Genomic DNA, 22,975 nt, shown 5'->3' on the forward strand with positions numbered 1-22,975 from the left:
GCCACCACCCGATCTATGACAGCCCGACTCACTCCCCGGAGAGAAATCGAGAGCACCCCGGTCGAAGTAGCCAGCACCGTCCCCGCCGAGGGTCCTCCCGTTCCCCCATCGGAAGGGTCTGTCGCCAGCGACGAACCCACACCATCCGACCCCGCCCCGGTTCCCGAGTTGGGGGATCTACCCGAGTTGGCCCATTGGCGCCACGAGGGCGGGCCCACCCGAGAAGAATTTTGCCGGGAGCAAGCCACCTGTCCTTCCCTGGTCGGGCTGCGGCGCCAGGCCGAGGGCCAAGCCGCAGGTGACCAGACCGGAACGCACCGAATCTATTGGGAGAATAACGTCCTGTATAGTGAGCAGAAATCAGTGGAGCTGGGATCCGGACGGGTACTGGTGGTACCTCTCCGCTTCCGGGATTTCCTCCTGGGCTTAGCCCACGATGTCCCCCTCGCCGGTCACCTGGGTCAGGACAAGACCTACAGCCGTCTCGTGACCCATTTTTATTGGCCTAAGATGAAGGCAGCGGTAGAGGCCCACTGCAAGTCCTGCCCCACGTGCCAAGCCAGTGGGAAGAGTGGGGGGAAGCGCAAGGCTCCCCTCCAACCCTTCCCGGTCGTCAGTACCCCCTTCGAACGAGTCGGGATCGACATCGTGGGGCCACTGGACCCCCCCACCTCCCAAGGTTACCGTTTCATCTTGGTCCTTGTGGACCACGCCACCCGCTACCCAGAAGCTATTCCCCTACGCACCATTACGGCCCCCGTGGTGGGCCGGGCCCTGATGGGGATCTTCTCCAGGGTGGGTTTCCCCCGCGAGGTCGTGAGCGATCGCGGCACTAATTTTATATCCAGGTATATGACGTCCCTGTGGCAACAATGTGGGGTGTCCTATAAGTTCACCACCCCGTACCATCCCCAAGGGAACGGCCTAGTAGAGAGGTTTAATAGGACTTTGAAAGGGATGATCGCTGGCCTAGAAGAGCCCCTCCGGCGTAAGTGGGACGTCCTGCTCCCCTGCCTCTTGTTCGCTTACCGGGAGGTCCCCCAGAAGTCCTTAGGGTTCAGCCCGTTTGAATTACTCTATGGGCACCCCGTCCGAGGTCCCCTCAGTTTAGTTAAGGAAGGGTGGGAGGCAGCACCCCAGACCACCCCCCGAGATGTGTTCCAATATGTCCTGGCCCTCCGGAACCAGACCAGGAGGTTCCGAGAACTGGCCGAGGCCAACCTGGAGGCGAGTCAAGAAGAAATGAAGCGCTGGTACGACCAGAATGCTACTCTGGTCGAGTTCCAGCCGGGCCAGCAGGTGTGGGTCATGGCCCCCGTGAAGCCTGGCGCTCTCCAGGACCGATGGACTGGGCCCTACAAAGTGGTCGAGAAGAAGAGCCAAGTCACCTACTTGGTGGACGTCCAGTCGCCTCGGGATCCCCTCCGGGTCCTGCACGTGAACCGCCTCAAGCCTCACTTCCAGCGGACAGAACTGAGCCTCCTGCTGGCCACCGATGACGGGGCCGAAGATGAGTCGGATCCCCTCCCGGACTTCCTGTGTATCAAGGCGCAGGATGGCTCCGTGGAAGGAGTGAACCTCTCCCCAGCCCTCACTGCCCAGCAACAAGCGGACTGCCGCCAGCTCCTAAGACAATTTTCTGACCTCTTCTCCCTGACCCCCCGGGTCACCAACTGGTGTGTTCACGATGTGGACACCGGGGACAGCCCGCCGGTGAGACACCGAGCCTACCGGGTTCCTGACCGGGTCCGGTCCTGCATTCAAGCGGAAGTCTCGAAGATGTTGACCCTGGGGGTGATCGAGCCCTCTGACAGTCCCTGGGCCAGCCCCGTGGTCCTGGTCCCGAAGGCAGCGGCCCCCGGTGTCGCCCCCGAGCTCCGATTCTGCGTGGACTACCGGGGGCTCAATGACGTTACCCGAGCCGATGCCCACCCCATTCCACGAGCCGACGAACTCATTGACCGACTAGGGGCAGCCCGGTTCCTCAGCACATTCGACCTCACCTGCGGATACTGGCAGATTGCGCTCACCGAAGGGGCCAAAGAGCGGTCCGCTTTCTCCACCCCCGATGGGCACTACCGCTTCCGCGTAATGCCCTTCGGGATGAAAAATGCCCCGGCCACATTCCAGCGACTGGTGAATAGAGTCCTGGCCGGGCTAGAACAGTTCAGCGCGGCATACTTGGACAACATCGCTGTCTTCAGTTCAGAGTGGAGTGAGCACCTCCAGCACCTCCGAAGGGTGCTAATCGCCCTGCGCCAAGCAGGCCTCACAGTAAAAGCCAGCAAGTGCCAGATCGGGCAAGGATCCGTGGTCTACTTGGGGCACCAGGTCGGGAGTGGCCAGGTCGCCCCGCTACAGCTAAAGATCGACGCCATCCTGGCCTGGGAACCACCCATCACCCAGACGGAGGTCCGAGCCTTCCTGGGACTCACGGGCTACTACCGAAGATTCATTCGGGGGTATGGCAGCCTTGTCGGCCCTCTCACAGAACTCACGTCTAAAAAACAGCCAAAGAAAGTGCAGTGGACGGCTGCCTGCCAGGAAGCGTTCGATGCCCTAAAAAGGGCCATGTGTACTGCCCCCGTCCTCCAGGCTCCCGACTACGCCAAGGAGTTCATAGTCCAAACCGATGCCTCCGAGCATGGCATTGGGGCCGTCCTGTCCCAAGTAAATGACCAAGGCCTAGACCAGCCCGTCGCCTTCCTCAGTCGGCGGCTGTTGCCCCGAGAACAAAGATGGAGCACCATAGAGCGCGAAGCCTTTGCCGTGGTCTGGGCACTCAAAAAGCTACGACCCTACCTGTTTGGCACCCATTTCAGAGTCCAAACTGACAATCGGCCCTTACGTTGGCTCATGCAGATGCGAGGAGAAAACCCCAAGCTACTGCGGTGGTCAATCTCCCTCCAGGGGATGGATTTCACCGTGGAACACCGCCCTGGTACGGACCACGCCAATGCTGACGGCCTCTCCCGGTTCTTCCGCCTCAGCGAAGAGAACCCCCCAAGCTGATGGGCAGTTCTCTCCGGCTTTCAGCTGGGGGGGACGCGTGTTGGACCCGGCCTCGTAGACTGGCCCTCCGTGCCCCCGCACCACCGAAACCTGGTGCCTGCAGCCCTAGCACGCGGCCCAGCCGACCTTTCCCACCAGGACACCTGGGCCAACTCCGGACATCCCCGTCCATGGCCTCACTCCCTTCGGCCACCCCGGGCCCGCGTGCCCACTCCCTGCAACAAGATGGCCGCCCGGCCCCAGCGCGACCCGGGCCTAGAGGCGCCACTCCGGCTGGAGGACATCACGCTTCCAGGGGATGAGAGAGGGAGGAGCAGTTTCTATCGCACCTCTGAACTCCCCTGGGACGATGGGTTTCGATCGGCCCTCCGGCCTCCCTGCGGGCTGGCTCCGTGCCTGCTGGGTGTCTGGGACTCCTCCCGACCCGGCCCTGAAAGGATCAAAAGACAATAGCAGGAAACCCCGACAAGCGGCCCCCAGGTGACAAGACCCCTGCCTGCGCAGACTCCGGACATCAAAGCAGGGTCGACCTATAACAAGGGGTGCTCTGAGACTGTCCGGCAGATTCGACGCTGGAACAACGAGAGCCTGCTGACGTGGTCGCGGCTCCTGGAACTGGAACTCACCTGAGCCCCGCTGAGTGACTCGCGGCTCCCTGAAGATCGTAAGACCTCCGCACTTGTACCTGAGCCCTGCTGAGTGACTCGCGGCTCCCTGAAAATCGTAAGACCTCCGAACTTGTACCTGAGCACTGCTGAGTGACTCGCGGCTCCATGAAGATCGTAAGACCTCTGAACTTGTACTTGAGCCCTGCTGAGTGACTCGCGGCTCCCCCAGACTCTCACGGTCCCGCCGGACCCCAACTCCGACCACGTATCCCCCAGCTCGAGGATTGTGAGCTGTGCGCCGGGTACGTCCCTGCTTTGAACCGTTACCAGAGACAGTCCCGCTACCCCCTACCTTTCCGAGACTCTTGAGCCCGTGCTCACCTTGTACATATTTGCAGTGATACCTGTTTGATAAAGCTTGTTCTGAGAATACCTAGTGTGGTCCCTCTGTGTCGTGTGGTGCCAGAAGTACGATCCTAGTTGCGAGAGTCCTCCCCCTGGGGAATCTCCCGCCAGTGCCCGGCTACGATACTTTGAGGGTGGGTCTCAGGGTAGTCAGGACCCCTTTCCGGGCTCCTCTGAGGTCGCCGTCTAACAATCACAATGTATTTCGGTTGGGTTTCCAAAGTACTCACAGGTCTCTGATTGTGGGGACACCTTCAGCATTGCGGTCTGTTATTTAGCCTTGGGTGCACCAATACTGTTTCCTTCACAGTAAACAAGAGGTGGCATGCCTTCATAGTATTGCTGTGCTCAACTGTTCCCAGACACTAGCTTCTCAGTATAATTCGATATCAAGTCATTTGCTGTTGTGTCCTAATTTTCCTTGTTTCCAAGTGGCATGGTGGGTCAACCAACTGGGGAGTGCAGGGCTTACATATGTGCGGAGTAATGTAGATGTTACTCATGATGCTTTTCCTGATATGCACTGTGACCTATTTTGTTTGGACTCATGTGTCAGATGTATACAGGTGACTGATTATTTTCTGTATCTTCACCTTGCCCACAGCATCATTGGAGGACACCGAGGGAGACACCTGCACGGACCTTGAGGAGGGATCCAGCACCGGTGCCACCACTGCTGGCGAGTCTGCGGGAGCAAGTGGCACGGAGGGTGAGGGGAGTCAGGCGGAGGACCTGTCTGGTGGCGACACCGACACTGACGGGTCTGAGGCTGAACTCCTCGAGGGGGCGGAGGCTGCTACAACACCTGGCAGCAGCACAACATCTGTCACCGCCTCCTCCATTCCCATCACCGCCCTCCCAGTTGCTCCGTCCCTTCTGTCCGTGCAGGGCACCACCGTGTCTCCTTCGTGCCAGGCACCGCATGTTAGACGGCGACCTCAGAGGAGCCCGGAAAGGGGTCCTGACTTCCCTGAGTCCCACCCGTGTTGTATTGTAGCCGGGCACTGGCGAGAGATTCCCCAGGGGGAGGAATCTCGCAACTAGGATCTTACTTCTGGCACCACACGACACAGAGAGACCACACTGGGTATTCTCAGAAACAAGCTTTATCAAATAGGTATCACTGCAAATATGTACAAGATGAGCACGGGCTCAAGAGTCTCGGAAAGGTAGGGGGTAGCGGGACTGTCTCTGGTAACGGTTCCAAGCAGGGACGTATCCGGCGCACCGCTCACAATCCTCGAGCTGGGGGATACGTGGTCGGAGTCGGGGTCCGGCGGGACCGTGAGAGTCTGGGGGAGCCGCGAGTCACTCAGCGGGCTTAGGTACAGGTTCGGAGGTCTTACGATCTTCAGGGAGCCGCGAGTCACTCAGCAGGGCTCAGGTACAAGTTCGGAGGTCTTACGATCTTCAGGGAGCCGCGAGTCCCTCAGCAGGGCTCAGGTACAAGTTCGGAGGTCTTACGATCTTCAGGGAGCCGCGAGTCACTCAGCAGGGCTCAGGTACAAGTTCGGAGGTCTTACGATCTTCAGGGAGCCGCGAGTCACTCAGCAGGGCTCAGGTACAAGTTCGGAGGTCTTACGATCTTCAGGGAGCCGCGAGTCACTCAGCAGGGCTCAGGTGGGGTCCAGTTCCAGGAGCCGCGACCACGTCAGCAGGCTCTCGTTGTTCCAGCGTCGAATCTGCCGGACAGTCTCAGAGCACCCCTTGTTATAGGTCGACCCCGCTTTGATGTCCGGAGTCTGCGCAGGCAGGGGTCTTGTCACCTGGGGGCCGCTTGTCTGGGTTTCCTGCTATTGTCTTTTGATCCTTTCAGGGCCGGGTCGGGAGGAGTCCCAGACACCCAGCAGGCACGGAGCCAGCCCGCAGGGAGGCCGGAGGGCCGATCGAAACCCATCGTCCCAGGGGAGTTCAGAGGTGCGATAGAAACTGCTCCTCCCTCTCTCATCCCCTGGAAGCGTGATGTCCTCCAGCCGGAGTGGCGCCTTGAGGCCCGGGTCGCGCTGGAGCCGGGCGGCCATCTTGTTGCAGGGAGTGGGCACGCGGGCCCGGGGTGGCCGAAAGGAGAGAGGCCATGGACGGGGATGTCCGGGGTTGGTGCAGGTGTCCTGGTGGGAAAGGTCGGCTGGGCCGCGTGCATGGGCTGCAGGCACCAGGTTTCGGTGGTGCGGGGGCACGGAGGGCCATTCTACGAGGCCGGGTCCAACACGCGTCCCCCCCAGCTGAAAGCCGGAGAGAACTGCCCATCACCTTGGGGGGTTCTCGTCGCTGAGGCGGAAGAACCGGGAGAGGCCGTCAGCGTTGGCGTGGTCCGTACCAGGGCGGTGTTCTACGGTGAAGTCCATTCCTTGGAGGGAGATTGACCACCGCAGTAGCTTGGGGTTTTCTCCTCGCATCTGCATGAGCCATCGCAAGGGCCGATGGTCAGTTTGGACCCTGAAATGAGTGCCGAACAGGTAGGGTCGTAGTTTCTTGAGTGCCCAGACTACGGCAAAGGCTTCGCGCTCTATGGTGCTCCACTTCTGTCCTCGGGGTAGCAGCCGCCGACTGAGGAAGGCGACGGGCTGGTCTAGGCCTTGATCATTCACTTGGGACAGGACGGCCCCAATGCCATGCTCGGAGGCATCGGTCTGGACTATGAACTCCTTGGTGTAGTCGGGAGCCTGGAGGACGGGGGCCGTGCACATGGCCTTTTTTAGAGCATCGAAAGCTTCCTGGCAGGCAGCCGTCCATTGCACCTTCTTTGGCTGTTTTTTAGACGTGAGTTCCGTGAGAGGGCCGACCAGGCTGCCATACCCCTGAATGAATCGGCGGTAGTAGCCCGTGAGTCCCAGAAAGGCTCGGACTTCCGTTTGGGTGATGGGTGGGTCCCAGGCCAGGATGGCGTCGATCTTTGGCTGTAGAGGAGCGACCTGGCCACTCCCGACTTGGTGCCCCAGGTAGACTACGGATCCTTGCCCGATCTGGCACTTGCTGGCTTTTATGGTGAGGCCTGCCTGGCGCAGGGCGGTTAGCACTCTCCGGAGGTGCTGGAGGTGCTCACTCCACTCTGAACTGAAGACAGCGATGTCGTCCAGATAGGCCGCGCTGAACTGTTCTAGCCCGGCCAGGACCCTATTTACCAGTCTCTGGAAAGTGGCCGGGGCATTTTTCATCCCGAAGGGCATCACGCGGAAGCGGTAGTGCCCATCGGGGGTGGAGAACGCAGACCTCTCCTTGGCCCCTTCGGTGAGCGCAATCTGCCAGTAGCCGCAGGTGAGGTCGAAAGTGCTGAGGAACCGGGCGGCCCCTAGTCGGTCAATGAGCTCGTCGGCTCGTGGAATGGGGTGGGCATCGGCTCGGGTAACGTCATTGAGCCCCCGGTAATCCACGCAGAACCGGAGCTCGGGGGCGACACCGGGGGCTGCTGCCTTCGGAACCAGGACCACGGGGCTGGCCCAGGGACTGTCAGAGGGCTCGATCACCCCCAGGGTCAGCATCTTCGAGACTTCGGCTTGAATACAGGACCGGACCCGGTCAGGAACCCGGTAGGCTCGGTGTCTCACCGGCGGGCTGTCCCCGGTGTCCACATCGTGAACACACCAGTTGGTGACCCGGGGGGTCAGGGAGAAGAGGTGAGAAAATTGTCTGAGGAGCTGGCGGCAGTCCGCTTGTTGCTGGGCAGTGAGGGCTGGGGAGAGGTTCACTCCCTCCATGGAGCCATCCTGCTCCTTGACACACAGGAGGTCCGGGAGGGGATCCGACTCATCTTCGGCCCCGTCATCGGTGGCCAGCAGGAGGCTCAGTTCTGTCCGCACGAAGTGAGGCTTGAGGCGGTTCACGTGCAGGACCCGGAGGGGATCCCGAGGCGACTGGACGTCCACCAAGTAGGTGACTTGGCTCTTCCTCTCAACCACTTTGTAGGGCCCAGTCCATCGGTCCTGGAGAGCGCCAGGCTTCACGGGGGCCATGACCCACACCTGCTGGCCCGGCTGGATTTCGACCAGAGTAGCATTCTGGTCGTACCAGCGCTTCATTTCTTCTTGACTTGCCTCCAGGTTGGCTTCGGCCAGTTCTCGGAACCTCCTGGTCTGGTTCCGGAGGGCCAGGACATATTGGAACACATCTCGGGGGGTGGTCTGGGGTGCTGCCTCCCACCCTTCCTTAACCAAACTGAGGGGACCTCGGACGGGGTGTCCATAGAGTAATTCAAACGGGCTGAACCCTAAGGACTTCTGGGGGACCTCCCGGTAAGCGAACAAGAGGCAGGGGAGCAGGACGTCCCACTTACGCCGGAGGGGCTCTTCTAGGCCAGCGATCATCCCTTTCAAAGTCCTATTAAACCTCTCTACTAGGCCGTTCCCTTGGGGATGGTACGGGGTGGTGAACTTATAGGACACCCCACATTGTTGCCACAGTGACGTCATATACCTTGATATAAAATTAGTGCCGCGATCGCTCACGACCTCGCGGGGGAAACCCACCCTGGAAAAGATCCCCATCAGGGCCCGGCCCACCACGGGGGCCGTAATGGTGCGCAGGGGAATAGCCTCTGGATAGCGGGTGGCGTGGTCTACTAGGACCAAGATGAAACGGTGACCTTGGGAGGTGGGGGGGTCCAGTGGCCCCACGATGTCGATTCCGACTCGTTCGAAGGGGGTATTGACGACCGGGAAGGGTTGGAGGGGAGCCTTGCGCTTCCCCCCACTCTTCCCACTGGCTTGGCACGTGGGGCAGGACTTGCAGTGTGCCTCTACCGCTGCTTTCATCTTGGTCCAATAAAAATGGGTCACGAGACGGCTGTAGGTCTTGTCCTGACCCAGGTGACCGGCGAGGGGGACATCGTGGGCTAAGCCCAGGAGGAAATCCCGGAAGCGGAGGGGTACCACCAGTACCCGTCCGGATCCCAGCTCCACTGATTTCTGCTCACTATACAGGATGTTATTTTCCCAATAGATTCGGTGCGTTCCGGTCTGGTCACCTGCGGCTTGGCCCTCGGCCTGGCGCCGCAGCCCGACCAGGGAAGGACAGGTGGCTTGCTCCCGGCAAAATTCTTCCCGGGTGGGCCCGCCCTCGTGGCGCCAATGGGCCAACTCGGGTAGATCCCCCAACTCGGGGACCGAGGCGGGGTCGGATGGTGCGGGTTCGTCGCTGGCGACGGACCCTTCCGATGGGGGAACGGGAGGACCCTCGGCGGGGACGGTACGGGCTTCTTTGACCGGGATGCTCTCGACTTCTCTCCGGGGAGTGAGTCGGGCTGTCATAGATCGGGTGGTGGCACACACCCACTCGGGGAGTCCCATCATTCCTAGGTGGGCCTTGCGCTCTACGTGCTTCCAGGGAGAACTCTCCAGGTCGTTCCCTAAGAGGCAGTCGACCGGCTGGGAGGTTCTTACGGCCACCTTGAGTTTACCTATCACCCCTCCCCACTCAAATGGCACCAGGGCTACCTGACACATACTTTCCCTATTGTCTGCAGAGATTACGGGGCAAAAGACATTGGGGAGGATCTGCTCCTCGGGAACTAGGTGCCTGAGGACACCGGTGATACTGGCCCCGGTGTCCCGCAGGGCCTCTACCTGGTGGCCATTGATCTTGACGAGCTGCCCATATTTCTGTGTGTTGGACGGTAGGAGGCTACCAGGGATCATTTCCCTATCTCCCAGGGATACTAGGGCCATAGCGGCGGGTTCCCAGTCCTCGGCTTCCTCAACCTCCTCCCCCAGGGCCACGTTGGCTATCTGTCTCGCAGGGGTGACTTGGGTGGCCATGGGGCACTCTGGGTCATTGGCGTAGTGCCCGGGTTTCTGGCAACGAAAACATGTGACGGTCACCCGGTGTCCTCGTCTCCCAGGGGGCCCTGTTACTGGCGGGGGGGGCGCCGGGAAAGGTGGAGGTGGTGTCTTCGGGGGGCTAGGCTGGGACTCTCTCGGCCCTCCCTGGTTCCCTCCCCCTCTCTGGCGGGGTGGTCCCTGACTGGTTCGGGGGTACTCTCCTACCATGCCCCGGGAGACCCGGGTGTTGGTCCAGCGGTCGGCCTCCACAGCCAGCTTCCGGGGATCTGTGAGCTTGCTATCCAGCAGATGTTGACGTAGCTCTACGAAGCAGTTCGCAGCCAGATGTTCCCATAACATGAGGTCAGTGAGTTCGGCAAGGGTGGTGACCTTGCTGCCCTTGACCCACCCATCGAAGGCCCGACTAAAAAAGTTTACATACTCCACCCAGGTGGTGCCCGGGATCTTCCTGCAGTCCCGGAACCGTTGGCGGTACATTTCTGGGGTGAGGCCGTATCTTGTGAGGAGAGCCTCTTTCATGTGGCTGTAGGAGGTCTGCAGGGAGAGGGGTAGGTCGAGCAGGGTGTCCCTTCCTTCGCTCAGAAACCGCCCCCACAACCCCGCCCCCCAGTCCTTCTGTGGAATCCGATGGGAGGTCATGGCGACCTCGTAGGCCCGAAACCATTGCTGAATGTCATCGTTTTTATAATATTCTTTGACCACATCCTTGGGGATGTGGACCTTCTGTTCCGCTGGGGGGGCCGTCTCTCGGTTCCCCGAGGGCCTCCCGTCCTCATTTCGGGCCTTGAGCTCGAGTTCTTTTAAGCTGCGTTCGTGCTCTAGTTGGAGCTTTCTTCCTTCGTGCTCCCGTTGGAGCTTCTTTTCTTCCAGTTCGCCTTGTACGCGCATTTGCTCTACCGCGAGCTTTTTCTCCGCTAACTTCAATTCGCCCTCGATTTTGAGTTTGGCTAACTCGAGTTCATGACTGCGGCTTCTCTCTCTGTCCGCGAGTTCTCCCGGGGATAGGCCCCCGTCTGGTACAATGCCTTGCACCTGATTGTCGCTGCTTTCACTTGGAGGGGGTTCGGCTTCGTCGGGGCGCTCCCCCGTGCCTTCCGGGCGGGATGCCCCGGTCTCCACCCAAGTTTTCAGTGCTTTCTGCAAGTCTTCCTTAGTGTTGAGGCCAGTGGTAGCTATTTTAAGTTCTTTGCAAAATTGTTTTAGCTCTTTGTGTGTGTATTCTTCCAGATGCTCCACCTGGAACACTCTGTTGGCGTTGGTTTCTGCGGAGCTCATGGCGCTTCCTTCTGCCATCTTTGTTGGTCGTGCGTCCGTTGTTCACTGTACGATCTCTAGGTGATGGGCCCGAATCCCGTCGCTTGCCACCAATGTTAGACGGCGACCTCAGAGGAGCCCGGAAAGGGGTCCTGACTTCCCTGAGTCCCACCCGTGTTGTATTGTAGCCGGGCACTGGCGAGAGATTCCCCAGGGGGAGGAATCTCGCAACTAGGATCTTACTTCTGGCACCACACGACACAGAGAGACCACACTGGGTATTCTCAGAAACAAGCTTTATCAAATAGGTATCACTGCAAATATGTACAAGATGAGCACGGGCTCAAGAGTCTCGGAAAGGTAGGGGGTAGCGGGACTGTCTCTGGTAACGGTTCCAAGCAGGGACGTATCCGGCGCACCGCTCACAATCCTCGAGCTGGGGGATACGTGGTCGGAGTCGGGGTCCGGCGGGACCGTGAGAGTCTGGGGGAGCCGCGAGTCACTCAGCGGGCTCAGGTACAGGTTCGGAGGTCTTACGATCTTCAGGGAGCCGCGAGTCACTCAGCAGGGCTCAGGTACAAGTTCGGAGGTGTTACGATCTTCAGGAAGCCGCGAGTCCCTCAGCAGGGCTCAGGTACAAGTTCGGAGGTCTTACGATCTTCAGGGAGCCGCGAGTCACTCAGCAGGGCTCAGGTACAAGTTCGGAGGTCTTACGATCTTCAGGGAGCCGCAAGTCACTCAGCAGGGCTCAGGTACAAGTTCGGAGGTCTTACGATCTTCAGGGAGCCGCGAGTCACTCAGCAGGGCTCAGGTGGGGTCCAGTTCCAGGAGCCGCGACCACGTCAGCAGGCTCTCGTTGTTCCAGCGTCGAATCTGCCGGACAGTCTCAGAGCACCCCTTGTTATAGGTCGACCCCGCTTTGATGTCCGGAGTCTGCGCAGGCAGGGGCCTTGTCACCTGGGGGCCGCTTGTCGGGGTTTCCTGCTATTGTCTTTTGATCCTTTCAGGGCCGGGTCGGGAGGAGTCCCAGACACCCAGCAGGCACGGAGCCAGCCCGCAGGGAGGCCGGAGGGCCGATCGAAACCCATCGTCCCAGGGGAGTTCAGAGGTGCGATAGAAACTGCTCCTCCCTCTCTCATCCCCTGGAAGCGTGATGTCCTCCAGCCGGAGTGGCGCCTTGAGGCCCGGGTCGCGCTGGAGCCGGGCGGCCATCTTGTTGCAGGGAGTGGGCACGCGGGCCCGGGGTGGCCGAAAGGAGAGAGGCCATGGACGGGGATGTCCGGGGTTGGTGCAGGTGTCCTGGTGGGAAAGGTCGGCTGGGCCGCGTGCTTGGGCTGCAGGCACCAGGTTTCGGTGGTGCGGGGGCACGGAGGGCCATTCTACGAGGCCGGGTCCAACACCGCACCCCCTGCCCTTGTCCCCCCTGCTGCCCTGACTGCTGAGTCTGTGGACATTCAGCGGCAGTTGCAGGTTGGCCAGACATCGATGCTGAATGTCCTCCATGGCCACACCAGACTGCTGACACAGATGGTGTCGTTCATGGAGGGCATGTCAGCAGCGATGTCTGACCAACGGATGTTGCTGAGGTCCATGGACTCTTCACTGATGGCAGCAGTGAGTCTCCTGCAGCGCTTCGTGCCCCCCACCCCTGCACCATCCACACTTCCCACCCCCATGCCTGTCCCATGCACACCCAGACATTCCCAAGCTCGCACCGCACCAGACACAGGCAGCACACAAACACGTAAGGGCAAGCACACACCTCCTGGCACGCACACTCAGGGGGATAAAGGCACACCCATTGGGTCTGGGGCACATAGGCATACACGCAGCCACAGTCTGAGTCTGCATGCCTCACTACCCAGTCCCTCCAAAGGCACTCCCCTTGGCTCCCCTGCCACATAGTCAGACAAGGAGAGCTACTTGCCTGTGCTGGGCCTCAGCCCCACTGGCTCACCAGCCCGCAAACGGGCAAGGCACTCCCCGGTTAGGGGAGTTGATCCCCCCGTCCACCCTCTCCCCCAGTAGCACTGCACCCCATCCCTCTGACCCCCCCCCTCCTTTGTGCCTGTGGTTTATTCCGGTGCAGGGTATACTCTGGACGACCTGGCAAAAGTGTGCAGCGCCAAGCTCTCCTCCACCTTTGGTGCTGTCCCACCCCCTGTGGTGGAGGCGTCCAGCCCTGCACTCACCACACCTACCCTTCCACCTCCTGTCCCTGCGGTGCCTGGTCCTTCCCCACATGATGCCCCCCCAGTCGACGAACCTGAGGGTTCTAATGTGCAGGCAAGCTAGGGGAGACAAGTGCCCATGTGACCCCCAAGGACTTCTATTCTGGACTGGCCATTGGCCTTTGTATATAGTGTTGTTGATACAATTTTTATCTTATGCTGATTAAAGCATTTTCTTTTGACTTTGCACACTATTGCATTTCAGGTATTGATGTTGGTGCTGATGCTCCAGGAGTTGGGGTTGTGGTTATGTGTTATGTTTCGGGCTAAGGTTCGAGTCTGATGGTCAGGAGGTGGCCCATGTGATCTGCGTGCCATCACAAGGTCTCTGCAAAGGATCTTTGGTTGTGTGTGTTATTTGTTTTTTGAGACATTGTACCAAGGTGTGTCCCTTCCTCCGTGGCACCTGATATCTTCCCTGCAGAGAGTTGCACAATTGTTGTGCTGACCTGTGTATACATTCCCTTTGTTGGTGACGGATCCCTTCAACTATGGCCATGCCTGCTCAGCAATGTCTCTGGCTGCATCGTCTGTGCCATCCTTGCTAGTTACTGTACTTGTGTATTGAGTATGTTGCCATGCCTTCAGGGAGTAATTCTCCCTTTTCCGCACTATGCATGTGTGTAATCCCAGCCTAGCACACATATGGTACTTGTTCTGCAGGGTATTTGGGCACCTGACTGACAATTGTGGACATTGTATCTGTGGGAACTCCACCCTATTCCTTCCATGAGAGACAACATCTTGGTGGCTGTCCCAGCACCTGTACATTCCTTTCAGTCCTGGGATGTGTGTGACAGTGTGTGTTCCCTTTGCCTCTCTTAGTTTAGTAGGCATTGACATGACTATACAGTCTTGTGGCATGATCTCTGTGTGTGTATTGTGCTGCATCCTCCAGGGGTGGGTATGCATGTGTCATTTGTCCTCACACCCACATGTGGTGTGTCATGCAGTGGGTAAAAGACATCCATCCTCATGGGAGTGGGACACTGCTGTCAGTGATGTGTTGTTATAGCACTTTCCACATAGTCGAAAATTAGGGATGCGTACATTCACCCATTGAGTTGTGGTCATCGGATAATGATGTACACACCACATGTCTCTGTCCACTGCTGGTATTCCTCTGCACCCACCCCTCACATGTCTTTGTCCACTGCTAGGAGTGATAGGCACCCACCCCTCACATGTCTCTGTCCACTGATGGGAGTACTCTGCATCAACCCCCATGCCTTTGTCCACTGCTGGGAGTCCTCTGCGCCCACCCCCATGTCTCTGTCCACTGCTGGGAGTCCTCTGCACCCACCCCTCACATGTCTCTGTCCACTGCTGGGAGTCCTCGGCACCCACCCCTCACATGTCTCTGTCCACTGCTGGGAGTGATAGGCACCCACCCCTCACATGTCTCTGTCCACTGATGGGAGTGATAGGCACCCACCCCTCATATGGCTCTGTCCACTGCTGGGAGTGATAGGCACTCACCCATCACATGTCTCTGTCCACTGATGGGAGTGATAGGCACCCACCCCTCACTTGTCGCTGTCCACTGCTGGGAGTGATAGGCACCCACCCCTCACATGTCTCTGTCCACTGATGGGAGTACTCTGCATCCACCCCCATGGCTCTGTCCACTGCTGGGAGTCCTCTGCACCCACCCCCATGTCTCTGTCCACTGCTGGGAGTCCTCTGCACCCACCCCTCCCATGTCTCTGTCCACTGCTGGGAGTGATAGGCACCCACCCCTCACATATCTCAGTCCACTGATGGGAGTGATGAGCACCCACCCCTCACATGTTTCTGTCCACTGCTGGGAGAGATAGGCACCCACCCCTCACATCTCTCTGTCCACTGATGGGAGTGATAGGCACCCACAACTCACATGTCTCTGTCCACTGCTGGGAGTGATAGGCGCCCACCCCTCACATGTCTCTGTCCACTGCTGGAAGTACTCTGCACCCACCCCTCACATGTCTCTGTCCACTGCTGGGAGTGATAGGCACCCACCCCTCACATGTCTCTGTCCACTGCTGGGAGTGATAGGCACCCACCCCTCGCATGTCTCTGTCCACTGATGGGAGTACTCTGCATCCACCCCCATGTCTCTGTACACTGCTGGGAGTCCTGTGCACCCACCCAATGTCTCTGTTCACTGCTGGAAGTCCTCTGCACCCACCCCTCACATGTCTCTGTCCACTGCTGGGAGTCCTCTGCACCCACCCCTCACATGTCTCTGTCCACTGCTGGGAGTGATAGGCACCCACCCCTCACATGTCTCTGTCCACTGATGGGAGTGATAGGCACCCACCCCTCACATGTCTCTGTCCACTGCTGGGAGTGATAGGCACCCAACCCTCGCATGTCTCTGTCCACTGATGGGAGTGATAGGCACCCACCCCTCCCATGTCTCTGTCCACTGCTGGGAGTGATAGGCACCCACCCCTCACATGTCTCTGTCCAATGCTGGGAGTACTCTGCACCCACCACTCACATGTCTCTGTCCACTGCTGGGAGTGATAGGCACCCACCCCTCACATGTCTCTGTCCACTGCTGGGAGTGATAGGCACCCACCCCTCACATGTCTCTGTCCACTGATGGGAGTACTCTGCATCCACCCCCATGTCTCTGTACATTGCTGGGAGTCCTGTGCACCCACCCCATGTCTCTGTTCACTGCTGGGAGTCCTCTGCACCCACCCCTCACATGTCTCTGTCCACTGCTGGGAGTCCTCTGCACCAACCCCTCACATGTCTCTGTCCACTGCCGGGAGTGATAGGCACCCACCCCTCACATGTCTCTGTCCACTGATGGGAGTGATAGGCACCCACCCCTCACATGTCTCTGTCCACTGCTGGGAGTGATAGGCACCCAACCCTCTCATGTCTCTGTCCACTGATGGGAGTGATGGGCACCCAACCCTCCCATGTCTCTGTCCACTGCTGGGAGTGATAGGCACCCACCCCTCACATGTCTCTGTCCAATGCTGGGAGTACTCTGCACCCACCACTCACATGTCTCTGTCCACTGCTGGGAGTGATAGGCACCCACCCCTCACATGTCTCTGTCCACTGCTGGGAATGATAGTCACCCACCCCTCACATGTCTCTGTCCACTGATGGGAGTACTCTGCATCCACCCCCATGTCTCTGTTCACTGCTGGGAGTCCTCTGCACCCACCCCTCACATGTCTCTGTCCACTGCTGGGAGTCCTCTGCACCCACCCCTCACATGACTCTGTCCACTGCTGGGAGTGATAGGCACCCACCCCTCACATGTCTCTGTCCACTGATGGGAGTGATAGGCACCCACCCCTCACATGTCTCTCTCCACTGTTGGGAGTGATAGGCACCCACCTCTTACATGTCTCTGTCCACTGATGGGCGTGATAGGCACCCACCCCTCACATGTCTCTGTCCACTGCTGGGAGTGATAGGCACCTACCCCTCACATGTCTCTGTCCACTGCTGGGAGTACTCTGCACCCACCCCTCACATGTCTCTGTCCACTGCTGGGAGTGATAGGCACCCACCCCTCACATGTCTCTGTCCACTGATGGAAGTACTCTGCACCAACCCCCATGTCTCTGTCCACTGCTGGGAGTCCTCTGCACCCACCCCCATGTCTCTGTCCACTGCTGGGAGTCCTCTGCACCCACCCCTCACATGTCTCTGTCCACTGCTGGGAGTCCTCTGCACCCACGTCCTCACATGTCTCTTTCAACTGCTGTGAGTGATAGGCACCCACCCCTCACATGTCTCTGTCAACTGCTGGGAGTGATAGGCACCCACCCCTAACATGTCTCTGTCCACTGATGGGAGTACTCTGCATCCACCCCCATGTCTCTGTCAACTGCTGGGAGTCCTCTGCACCCACCGCCATGTCTCTGTCCACTGCTGGGAGTACTCTGCACCCACCCCTCACATGTCTCTGTCCACTGCTGGGAGTGATAGGCACCCACCCCTCACATGTCTCTGTCCACTGCTGGAAATGATAGGCACCCACCCCTCACATGTCTCTGTCCACTGATGGGAGTACTCTGCATCCACCCCCATGTCTCTGTTCACTGCTGGGAGTCCTCTGCACCCACCCCTCACATGTCTCTGTCCACTGCTGGGAGTCCTCTGCACCCACCCCTCACATGTCTCTGTCAACTGCTGGGAGTGATAGGCACCCACCCCTCGCATGTCTCTGTCCACTGATGGGAGTGATAGGCACCCACCCCTCACATGTCTCTGTCCACTGCTGGGAGTGTTAGGCACCCACCTCTCACATGTCTCTGTCCACTGATGGGAGTGATAGGCACCCACCCCTCACATGTCTCTGTCCACTGCTGGGAGTGATAGGCACCCACCCCTCACATGTCTCTGTCCACTGATGGGAGTACTCTGCACCCACCCCTCACATGTCTCTGTCCACTGCTGGGAGTGATAGGCACCCACCCCTCACATGTCTCTGTCCACTGCTCGGAGTGATAGGCACCCACCCCTCACATGTCTCTGTCCACTGATGGGAGTACTCTGCATCCACCCCCATGTCTCTGTCCACTGCGGGGAGCCCTCTGCACCCACCCCCATGTCTCTGTCCACTGCTGGGAGTCCTCTGCACCCACCCCTCACATGTCTCTGTCCACTGCTGGGAGTCCTCTGCACCCACTCCTCATATGGCTCTGTCCACTGCTGGGAGTGATAGGCACCCACCCATCACATGTCTCTGTCCACTGATGGGAGTGATAGGCACCCACCCCTCACATGTCTCTGTCCAATGATGGGAGTACCATGTCTCTGTCCACTGCTGGGAGTGATAGGCACCCACCCCTCACATATCTCTGTCCACTGATGGGAGTGATGGGCACCCACCCCTCACATGTCTCTGTCCACTGCTGGGAGTGATAGGCACCCACCCCTCACATCTCTCTGTCCACTGATGGGAGTGATAGGTACCCACCCCTCACATGTCTCTGTCCACTGCTGGGAGTGATAGGCACCCACCCCTCACATGTCTCTGTCCACTGCTGGGAGTACTCTGCACCCACTCCTCACATGTCTCTGTCCACTGCTGGGAGTGATAGGCACCCACCCCTCACATGTCTCTGTCCACAAATGGGAGTACTCTGCATCCACCCCCATGTCTCTGTCCACTGCTGGGAGTCCTGTGCACCCACCCCATGTCTCTGTTCACTGCTGGGAGTCCTCTGCACCCACCCCTCACATGTCTCTGTCCACTGCTGGGTGTCCTCTGCACCCACCCCTCACATGTCTCTGTCCACTGCTGGGAGTGATAGGCACCCACCCCTCACATGTCTCTGTCCACTGATGGGAGTGATAGGCACCCACCCCTCACATGTCTCTGTCCACTGCTGGGAGTGATAGGCACCCACCCCTCGCATGTCTCTGTCCACTGATGGGAGTGATAGGCACCCACCCCTCACATGTCTCTGTCCACTGCTGGGAGTGATAGGCACCCACCCCTCACATGTCTCTGTCCACTGCTGGGAGTACTCTGCACCCACCACTCACATGTCTCTGTCCACTGCTGGGAGTGATAGGCACCCACCCCTCACATGTTTCTGTCCACTGCTGGGAATGATAGTTACCCTCCCCTCACATGTCTCTGTCCACTGATGGAAGTACTCTGCATCCACCCCCATGTCTCTGTTCACTGCTGGGAGTCCTCTGCACCCACCCCTCACATGTCTCTGTCCACTGCTGGGAGTCCTCTGCACCCACCCCTCACATGACTCTGTCCACTGCTGGGAGTGATAGGCACCCACCCCTCACATGTCTCTGTCCACTGATGGGAGTGATAGGCACCCACCCCTCACATGTCTCTGTCCACTGCTGGGAGTGATAGGCACCCACCTCTTACATGTCTCTGTCCACTGATGGGCGTGATAGGCACCCACCCCTCACATGTCTCTGTCCACTGCTGGGAGTGATAGGCACCCACCCCTCACATGTCTCTGTCCACTGCTGGGAGTACTCTGCACCCACCCCTCACATGTCTCTGTCCACTGCTGGGAGTGATAGGCACCCACCCCTCACATGTCTCTGTCCACTGATGGGAGTACTCTGCATCCACCCCCATGTCTCTGTCCACTGCTGGGAGTCCTCTGCACCCACCCCCATGTCTCTGTCCACTGCTGGTAGTCCTCTGCACCCACCCCTCACATGTCTCTGTCCACTGCTGGGAGTGATAGGCACCCACCCCTCACATGTCTCTGTCCACTGCTGGGAGTACTCTGCACCCACCCCTCACATGTCTCTGTCCACTGCTGGGAGTGATAGGCACCCACCCCTCACATGTCTCTGTCCACTGCCCGGAGTGATAGGCACCCACCCCTCACATGTCTCTGTCCACTGATGGGAGTACTCTGCATCCACCCCCATGTCTCTGTCCACTGCTGGGAGCCCTCTGCACCCACCCCCATGTCTCTGTCCACTGCTGGGAGTCCTCTGCACCCACCCCTCACATGTCTCTGTCTACTGCTGGGAGTCCTCTGCACCCACTCCTCATATGGCTCTGTCCACTGCTGGGAGTGATAGGCACCCACCCATCACATGTCTCTGTCCACTGATGGGAGTGATAGGCACCCACCCCTCACATGTCGCTGTCCACTGCTGGGAGTGATAGGCACCCACCCCTCACATGTCTCTGTCCACTGATGGGAGTACTCTGCATCCACCCCCATGTCTCTGTCCACTGCTGGGAGTCCTCTGCACCCACCCCCATGTCTCTGTCCACTGCTGGAAGTCCTCTGCACCCACCCCTCCCATGTCTCTGTCCACTGCTGGGAGTGATAGGCACCCACCCCTCACATATCTCGGTCCACTGATGGGAGTGATGGGCACCCACCCCTCACATGTCTCTGTCCACTGCTGGGAGTGATAGGCACCCACCCCTCACATCTCTCTGTCCACTGATGGGAGTGATAGGCACCCACCCCTCACATGTCTCTGTCCACTGCTGGGAGTGATAGGCACCCACCCCTCACATGTCTCTGTCCACTGATGGGAGTACTCTGCATCCACCCCCATGTCTCTGTCCACTGCTGGGAGTCATGTGCACCCACCCCATGTCTCTGTTCACTGCTGGGAGTCCTCTGCACCCACCCCTCACATGTCCCTGTCCACTGCTGGGAGTCCTCTGCACCCACCCCTCACATGTCTCTGTCCACTGCTGGGAGTGATAGGCACCCACCCCTCACATGTCTCTGTCCACTGATGGGAGTGATAGGCACCCACCCCTCACATGTCTCTGTCCACTGCTGGGAGTGATAGGCACCCACCCCTCGCATGTCTCTGTCCACTGATGGGAGTGATAGGCACCCACCCCTCACATGTCTCTGTCCACTGCTGGGAGTGATAGGCACCCACCCCTCACATGTCTCTGTCCACTGCTGGGAGTACTCTGCACCCACCACTCACATGTCTCTGTCCACTGCTGGGAGTGATAGGCACCCACCCATCACATGTCTCTGTCCACTGATGGGAGTACTCTGCATCCACCCCCATGTCTCTGTCCACTGCTGGGAGTCCTCTGCACCCACCCCCATGTCTCTGTCCACTGCTGGGAGTCCTCTGCACCCACCCCTCCCATGTCTCTGTCCACTGCTGGGAGTGATAGGCACCCACCCCTCACATATCTCTGTCCACTGATGGGAGTGATGGGCACCCACCCCTCACATGTCTCTGTCCACTGCTGGGAGTGATAGGCACCCACCCCTCACATCTCTCTGTCCACTGATGGGAGTGATAGGCACCCACCCCTCACATGTCTCTGTCCACTGCTGGAAATGATAGGCACCCACCCCTCACATGTCTCTGTCCACTGCTGGGAGTACTCTGCACCCACCCCTCACATGTCTCTGTCCACTGCTGGGAGTGATAGGCACCCACCCCTCACATGTCTCTGTCCACTTATGGGAGTACTCTGCATCCACCCCCATGTCTCTGTCCACTGCTGGGAGTCCTGTGCACCCACCCCATGTCTCTGTTCACTGCTGGGAGTCCTCTGCACCCACCCCTCACATGTCTCTGTCCACTGCTGGGAGTCCTCTGCACCCACCCCTCACATGTCTCTGTCCACTGCTGGGAGTGATAGGCACCCACCCCTCACATGTCTCTGTCCACTGATGGGAGTTATAGGCACCCACCCCTCACATGTCTCTGTCCACTGCTGGGAGTGATAGTTACCCACCCCTCACATGTCTCTGTCCACTGATGGGAGTACTCTGCATCCACCCCCATGTCTCTGTTCACTGCTGGGAGTCCTCTGCACCCACCCCTCACATGTCTCTGTCCACTGCTGGGAGTCCTCTGCACCCACCCCTCACATGACTCTGTCCACTGCTGGGAGTGATAGGCACCCACCCCTCACATGTCTCTGTCCACTGATGGGAGTGATAGGCACCCACCCCTCACATGTCTCTGTCCACTGCTGGGAGTCCTCTGCACCCACCCCTCACATGACTCTGTCCACTGCTGGGAGTGATAGGCACCCACCCCTCACATGTCTCTGTCCACTGATGGGAGTGATAGGCACCCACCCCTCACATGTCTCTGTCCACTGCTGGGAGTGATAGGCACCCACCTCTTACATGTCTCTGTCCACTGATGGGCGTGATAGGCACCCACCCCTCACATGTCTCTGTCCACTGCTGGGAGTGATAGGCACCCACCCCTCACATGTCTCTGTCCACTGCTGGGAGTACTCTGCACCCACCCCTCACATGTCTCTGTCCACTGCTGGGAGTGATAGGCACCCACCCCTCACATGTCTCTGTCCACCGATGGGAGTACTCTGCATCCACCCCCATGTCTCTGTCCACTGCTGGGAGTCCTCTGCACCCACCCCCATGTCTCTGTCCACTGCTGGTAGTCCTCTGCACCCACCCCTCACATGTCTCTGTCCACTGCTGGGAGTCCTCTGCACCCACCCCTCACATGTCTCTGTACACTGCTGGGAGTGATAGGCACTCACCCCTCACATGTCTCTGTCCAGTGATGGGAGTGATAGGCACCCACCCCTCAGATGTCTCTGTCCACTGCTGGGAGTGATAGGCACCCACCCCTCACATCTCTCTGTCCACTGCTGGGAGTGATAGGCACCCACCCCTCACATGTCTCTGTCCAATGCTGGGAGTACTCTGCACCCACCACTCACATGTCTCTGTCCACTGCTGGGAGTGATAGGCACCCACCCCTCACATGTCTCTGTCCACTGCTGGGAGTGATAGGCACCCACCCCTCACATGTCTCTGTCCACTGATGGGAGTACTCTGCATCCACCCCCATGTCTCTGTATATTGCTGGGAGTCCTGTGCACCCACCCCATGTCTCTGTTCACTGCTGGGAGTCCTCTGCACCCACCCCTCACATGTCTCTGTCCACTGCTGGGAGTCCTCTGCACCAACCCCTCACATGTCTCTGTCCACTGCTGGGAGTGATAGGCACCCACCCCTCACATGTCTCTGTCCACTGATGGGAGTGATAGGCACCCACCCCTCACATGTCTCTGTCCACTGCTGGGAGTGATAGGCACCCAACCCTCTCATGTCTCTGTCCACTGATGGGAGTGATGGGCACCCAACCCTCCCATGTCTCTGTCCACTGCTGGGAGTGATAGGCACCCACCCCTCACATGTCTCTGTCCAATGCTGGGAGTACTCTGCACCCACCACTCACATGTCTCTGTCCA

The sequence above is a fragment of the Triturus cristatus genome, chromosome 3_2 (assembly GCF_964204655.1).
Source record: "Triturus cristatus chromosome 3_2, aTriCri1.1, whole genome shotgun sequence".
Classification (NCBI taxonomy): domain Eukaryota; kingdom Metazoa; phylum Chordata; class Amphibia; order Caudata; family Salamandridae; genus Triturus; species Triturus cristatus.